Below are 7363 nucleotides of genomic sequence, written 5' to 3'. Positions count from 1 at the left end.
GACAAAACCATGCAATGGCTGTGCCGCCTCCGTCTTCTGTGACAGCTGCGTCGGTGTAGACGTGTACTGTTTCGGAGCCGGGACGGACGTCCTGTACGGATTCCGCGTGTTTTTTGGCTGCGTTGTTCCTTCTGCCCTTCTGGTCTTTGTCTACGTTCTGCTTCATGGGGCGATGGTCCACCACTGCCTCGTCCTCCCACGGGGGTGAAGGGGGAGAGATCGCGGGGCGGCCCATTAGCTGATACCCAAGCAGCTGGAGAATGGCCCTTCCGAGTCTGGTTCGCTCGAGTCTCTGGACTTGTGCGATGCGATGGATTTCGGCCCTATCTTCCAGAGTATTGATTTTGGAGTGTTTGTGGAGCTCCTCAATTGGGGCAAATCTGGGGAGGCCGGTGACCACCCTCATTGCCTCCCTGTTCAGCACCTCTAGTTTGCGCTTTTGTGCTCCTGTGACAGGTAGTTTATACCGTACATTGCCTTGGACGTGAGGAGGGCATGTACTAACATGCGGAGGGTGCATTCGTTTGCCCCCCACGATTTGGAGGTGGCCCTTCTGATGAGTCCCAGGGTCTGTCTCCACGTTTTGGTGACTTGTGCAAGCCAGGTGCTCGCTCCGCCGTCCTCGTCGATGGGGAGTCCTAAAACACGGATGCTGTGTTGACATTGAATGGGACGGCCGTCGAGGCATAGGTTGAAGAGGTTCTTCACGCCCTTTTTCCTGTTACTTGCGTCCGCCACCACAACGTAGGTCGTCTTTTCGGGAGAGGGAGTCATTCCGACTTCTCTGAGATAATCCGCCACGGTGTTCAAGCCATCCTGCAGGGCTTGTTCCTGGGCGCCTGGTGGGCCGCCTGAAGTCCAAAGCGTAATATCGTCGGCGTATATGGTGAAGCCGATACTCTCAATTTCGGCCAACCTCGCTGGAAGGCCTGCCATCGCGAGGTTGAATAGCATCGGTGATAGAACGGCCCCTTGCGGGACTCCTATGCCGTTCGTCATTGTTGGGCCCAACGTAGAGCCCACTCTGACTCTATAGTGACGTCCATCGAGGAACGAGCGAATGAATGCGATGACTCTGCCGCTGAGACCGCTTTTTCGTGCTCCTTCGATTATCGAGTGGTGCGGCACCGAATCAAAAGCTTTCTTAACGTCGACTGTGACGACTACCTTCGGATCTAGTTTGGGCTTCTTTGCTAGGACGTCCTGATGCAACAGAAGAAGGCTGTCCTGGGTGGAGAGGTGGGGTCTGAAACCCGTCTGGCGTGGGTCCAGGACGTTATTTGCCTCAACGTACCACTGGATACGGTCCAAGACAAGCCGCTCCATTAACTTGCACAGGTTTGATGTGAGAGATATGGGCCGCATGTTGGCGAGCTCCGTAGGGGGCTTTCTGGGCTTTGGTATAGGCACAACCCAGGACTCCTTCCACTCCTCTGGAACCCGGCCTGTCTCCCAGATTTCGTTTATCCAGTCCAGGAGCTCATGTTTCCGGTCTTCGGGTAGGTTTCGAAGGGCCATATTTGAGATCCCATCTGGTCCAGGGGTTCCTCCAGCCTTGGCCTCATGGATAGCCGAGAGCAACTCCCCGAGCGTGAAGGGGGAATCCATGGGCGAGCGTCCGGAAACTGCACCGCCCTCCGGTCTTTCAGCCTCGATGTCCGGTCCCGGTGCTCCCCTGTTGGTGCCACTTGGTTGTGGGAAGAAGTGCGCTCCCGCTACGATGGCTAGCTCTTCTTCCGTAAGGCCCATTCGGATTGCCAAGTTCTGTCCTGCCGTGCGTGTCTTGCCACGATTTTGCATTCCTCGGAAGGTGCCCCAAAGTCGAGCAAGTCCGGTCTTGACTCCAAAGGAGGTGCAGTGTTTTCTCCACCTTCGTCGGCATAGCTCGAGGGTGTACCTTTTCGCTTTCGCCGTGGCGCAGTTTAGTTTGACTCGTAGCGGCAATGTCTTACCGTTGTTGCGGTACCGCTGCAGGGCTTGTAATCTTGACGCCCAGAGGTTTAATAGGTGTAAGTCGGGGGTCGGCGTGCCCACCTTGATTTCCCGGGTTTTTGTCGCGAGGCCAACAGCTGCTTGTATCCGTATTGTGAGGCTGGGCTGTTCGTGCTCCCGCTGATCCTTTTGCAGTGCTTCCCGAAACAAGTCCCAATTGATTATATAAGTCGCTCGTTTCGGCGCCTGGGACCTGCGCAATGCGTTGAAGGTGACTTCAATGGGTAGATGATCGCTACCCATAGAGTCTGGTAGCACCTTCCAGGTTCCCTGGAGCTTCGATGAGGCCCATGAGAGGTCCGGGGAAGTGTCATGTTGCTTGTTGTGCGTTCCAATCCTGGTACAAACGTCATACTCGTTTAGTAGCTTGAGCTTGGCTTCTGATGCGGCTCGCGCCAGGTTGACTCCCCTAGGAGTATCCCGAACGTAACCCCACATAGTGTGGGCGGCGTTAAAATCACCCCCTATATAAATGTGTTCATCCAAGGGGATCGCTGAGCAGAGGTCCCGGAGCCAGTCCGCTTTTTCGCACTGCTTAACCCCGGGTTTACAGTACACTGATACAAGATTAATCTTCGTCTTCCCAACACTACCTCCCTGCCCGGATTGCAAAAGGGGGCTGTGTCCAGTTGTGCGTGAGGTACGTCTTTATCCACGAAGATTGCCGCCTGGCCCTTGATATCTTTAACCGGTGGTGTTCCTTTTCTGCGAACCCCTCTTCGGGTTCTGGCTATCGTAGGTGCAGTGTAGGTGTAATACCCTTGCAGTTTCATGGCGTCATTGTCCGTCTCTTGGAGGAGGAGAGCGAGGGGTCTGCCCTTCGGTGTCTTGCTTGCTCTGTCGAGGCGGAGTCGAATTTCGGCGAGGCGGCCGGTGAAGCCCCTGCAGTTCCATTGCAGAATCCACGTGGACTTCCCTACGCCACCTCGCCTGCGCCTTCCCATTTTGCTACACTGCGCCGTGGTGTTGGTTGTTTCTCGGGTTACTGTCACCACCGCTGTGACGGCGGGCGAATGCCATTTGCTTTCGCGTGAGGTTCCCCGTGATGGCCTGACTTGTTCCCGATAGGCGGGTTATTATCAGAGCTTGCTGTTCAATCAGCTGCTGCTGTGTCTGTACTTGCTGCTGCATTATCGCCTGTTGATCTCGGAGTGCGGAAACCTCTCCCAGAAGCTTTTCGATGGCGATCGTGAGGTCTCGTAGAGAGGGCTGACACCTGGTCCCCTCTGGAGGGGAACTATCCTTTGGGGGCCCCTTTCGCCGTGCTGAGGATTTGACCTTTTTGGCATATGTCTGGTCCCTCGCCGCTTTGTTGTGCTCGGCAACTACTGAGCCGAGCGTGGGCGCCCTCTCCGAATCTGGACGTCCAGAGTCGAGTGCGGGAAAGTCCTCCGCACCAAGTAGGGGGGGCGGCAACGTTTTTTCTTTCGGACGGTGTCGACCTTGAAAACCCGACGTTCTTCCTTGGTCGTGTTGATTCTTGTTGGGTGCCCGGTCCCGGGACTGAGACCTGGGAACCTCCTTAAGCCTTCTGTTCTTGGGCTTTAGTTTCCGCCGCATTTTTTGTGTAGCCTTAACTGTCTTGGGACACGTAGCATCGGTGGCCACGTGTTCACCCCTACAATTTCGGCACTGCGGGGTCTGGTTCTGGCAATCAGACATCTCTTCATTGTGAGGGCGCCCGCAGCGTCCACACCATTGTGAGTCGCCAGGGCACACATCCATTTTGTGTCCTATTTGGTGACACTTGTAACAGACGACCGCCCTGGGTCGGTATGGGGCGACTTTGCATACCTTGTGGAAATACGTGACTTGGTATGGAATCTTGTTGCCCTCAAAAGTGATGACTCCGGTCTAGCCGCTTTTTCCTAACTGTCGGGCTGAGATGATCCCGTGTGTTCGGCACTTCAAGTTGTCCAAAATTACTTCCGGCGATTCATCTAAGCCAGACGTGTAAATGACGCCCCTTACTTGGTTTGGGCCGGTGGCTTCATAGGCTTGAAAGCCCACGGAGCTCTTTCCAACTTGGACGAGAACGTCAGTCGCCGCGAGAATTCTGTCCGCCAGGGCAGGGTTCCAAACGTCGATGGCGATTGTATTGGCGTCCTCTTTGGTACGAATTCGAAGGTCCAGTGGAAATCCGCCACTGTCCACTGCCTTGTGTACAGCTTCCAGGATCTTCTGAGGTGCTATTTCGGCAACGTGGACACGTTGCTGAGGTCTCAAGATAAACGTTCGACGCTGTGTTGTCACGTTCTGCGTAAGTCTCCTCGAGGGCTTGCTCGCGGTGCCGCCAGGGGGGGCAAGCTTTTTTCGTTTCCTCCTACCCACCAGTGTCCAACCGTCGTCTGTCGTCATTTCGAATTCCCTGGACGATGGGGAATTTTCCATAACTTCGGTGTGGCCGCCATTAAAAAAGGGGCTCCCTTGAGCGATGTCAGCCATAATGCCTTCCACCCCGTTTATAGGGGCGCTGATTAGTCCCGCTCCGGTTTCGGACGGTTTAACTGATAAAAGCGTGACTTGCCTTCGGTCCACTGAGCTGCTGCGGGAGCCTGCGTCAATGGCAAAGTCCGAAGCTTCTACAAGCTCTCCACCGTGGCTGTAGGGATGGCTCGTGTCATCGGCTTTGCGGCTGAGTGCTGGAAGGTCCACGGCACCATGGGGCGTCTCCTCCTTGGTACTGTTTCGTTGGTCGCCGCATTGCTGCGGGGTTGAACTAGAACCTGCTTCCATGTTCATCGGTCTCTGGTTGCCGTCCCAAGGATCAGCCCCGATCCTAATGAGCCGGCTTGCCGAAGTCGCCGTTAGGCTTAGCGCGGCCGCCGCAGCGGAGCCACACAAAGTGACCTGTCTCCCGGTATTCGGGGGTGACCACGGTGGTAGCGGTCTCTGCGTTGACCTCTTACCTTGCGGCGTTTTCTGGTACCAAAGTTTGGTACGTTGATCTCTGCTTTTATGGTGAAAAACAACGGGTAACGGAGCTCGACGTCAAAACGTCTTACTTCCATGCCTCGTCTTCTTCCTCTCCTGCAAGCCATGGATCTGCTTAAAATAAATGCTAATAAAGTATTATTATTATATTGTATCACGCAACACTCCTGGGTACATATCTCTTTTGCTCGAACTAGCTGTTTTGTTCGGGCAGCCACACAAGCGCTGTGGTGCTTAACGGCGTATGCGAGAAAAAAAATTTTTTTTGAAGGGTTATGGGGATTTTTATACAGCATGTTGTTGGTCAGTCATTAAGGTTGCGACGAGTAACACGTTGTAGATGAGCAATTTAGCCAGTGCAGTACAACCGCTAGCCTGGGGTCTTTAACGTGCTCCACGCAGTAGTGATACACGACCGCACGCCGGTGCGATGCTCATCCAGATCGAAACGGGCAGGGCCCTATTGGAAAAACCAGCATGAAAATCAAACTGGTCAAGCTGGTAATTAAGGTGGTCAAGCTGGTAATCAAGGTGGTCAAACTGGTCAATGTGGTAATTAAACTGGTTTAGCTGGCAATCAAGCTGGTTTAAGCTGGGCAAGCTGGAATTTAAGCTGGTCAGTCTGGTCTAAGTAAAAACCAGCATGGTCTCACTCGAATCTGGTTTTAGATTCAATCTGGTGTAGCTGGGAGCCAGTCTGGTCTTAACTGGTCAAACTGGTTTTCCATGGAGCCAATGTGGTCAAGCTGGGAGACGAGCTGGTCATGCTGGGAGACAAGCTGGTGAATCTGGTCGAAATAATAATCGTGGTGGTCAAGCTGGTCATGCTGGGAGCGCGCACGCCAAGGTCGGCTAGAGATAGCCGAACTGGCATTGCTGGGAGCGCGCGCGACAAGGTCGGCTGCTGGAACGAGGCCACGTCCTGTTCTTTGTCCTCTCGTTTTTGGTAGACCACCGGGCGCGTCAGGCGCGCTGCAAGCTACCTTTGTGTGCGAGAAAAGAGAGAGAGAGAGAGAGAGTGGTAGAAACGGAGAATCGAAGACGCGTTTGGATAGCTTGGGCAGAGGGCAGATCGAAGGGACGGCTGTGTGCGCGTTGTTTGGAGACTAGTTGAACGACGGTGCAAGCGAAGCGGGTTTTGAGAAGACAGCGAGCGGCAGTCCGTTCAGTGCGGGAAGATGTCAGACGTCCCGACTGCGGCGTCGCTTCGTGTCTTCGAACGTGTGTGTGCCCAAGAATGACGGCGGTGCCGAGGAGTATCGCCAATGCCATCCAAGCCACACGGATTTCCTCGCCTCTGCCGACCACGCAAGTTGCCGCTTCGCCCCCATCGCTGGCGGGACCCAGGTTCGCTTCTCTCGTCCGTGTAGTATTTTCGTCTGCTATTGCCTGTTTTTGGCCTGTGTCTAGTATTTTTTTCGTGTTGAGAGATAAGCAATCTGGTTTTATTAACATTGTAGACAATTTGCACCGAGAATCTGTGCGTCGGTTAGTACTGTGTCAGCGCCGAGGATGTGTAGCATTTGAGTTCATGTGAGGCTGCCGCAAGTACGAAAATAATAAATTGGATGCCGAGTTGGCTTTTCTGACGAGCTTGGCTTTTTTATTCTGTGTATTAATTTAAACAGGTTAAACTGGTTGGGAAGTTCACCAGCATGACCAGTTTAACAGCATGACCAGCATGCCAAACTGGGCATGCTGGGGCAATAACCCAGCTTGAAGCTGGGACCAGATCAACCATCATGACCAGTATGACCAGATCAACCAGCATGACCAGCATGCCAAGCTGGGCATGCTGGGGCAATAACCCAGCTTGAAGCTGGGACCAGCTTAAGCTGGTTTTTTCAATAGGGGTGGGGCTCGAGCCCAGGATCCCTGGGTTCTGCAGCGCGAGCTTTCGCTCCACGCGCGTCGAGCTGGGTGTGCGCTTTAGCCCACTCTGCCACCGATCCCCCTATGCTAGTAAAAGCCGCTATATTTGGTTGCTTATGAATTGCGGTAGCATTCGTCATGAGACTTACTACGCAGGTCACTGTGAATACAAGGCAAATTTTGAGTAAACTTTATTGTATGAATGGTTTACGACGCAATCATTTACGTCAGCACGACTCCAGCGCGGCACTTCAAAATTGAGCGATTGCTCCGTTTCTGTAATCATCGTTTAATCTTCTGTCCTAGTGTAATCCTTTAATGTTCAAACCGTTTCCTCAGCATCAATGCAACTTCATGCTTGCGTCCTGTCTGCCTGTAATCGTTTAATGTTCAAGCTGTTTCACTGCCATCATTGACCATGTACCCACAGCTCAACTCAAGTCGATTACTGCTTCGTAGCTTGGCCGCAAATGTGAATACGTGCGTACTTCCGCTCCGTGTATGCGCGGCGCGAATTTATCTGCTTGCTACGATGTCCTAAAGGAGGACGTCAAAGACGTCTATG

This window comes from Ixodes scapularis, unplaced genomic scaffold (genome assembly GCF_016920785.2).
Source record: "Ixodes scapularis isolate PalLabHiFi unplaced genomic scaffold, ASM1692078v2 PGA_scaffold2__306_contigs__length_199485367, whole genome shotgun sequence".
In the NCBI taxonomy this organism is placed as follows: Eukaryota; Metazoa; Arthropoda; class Arachnida; order Ixodida; family Ixodidae; genus Ixodes; species Ixodes scapularis.
The sequence above is the reverse complement of the archived record's forward strand: the minus strand, read 5'-3'. Positions refer to the sequence as shown.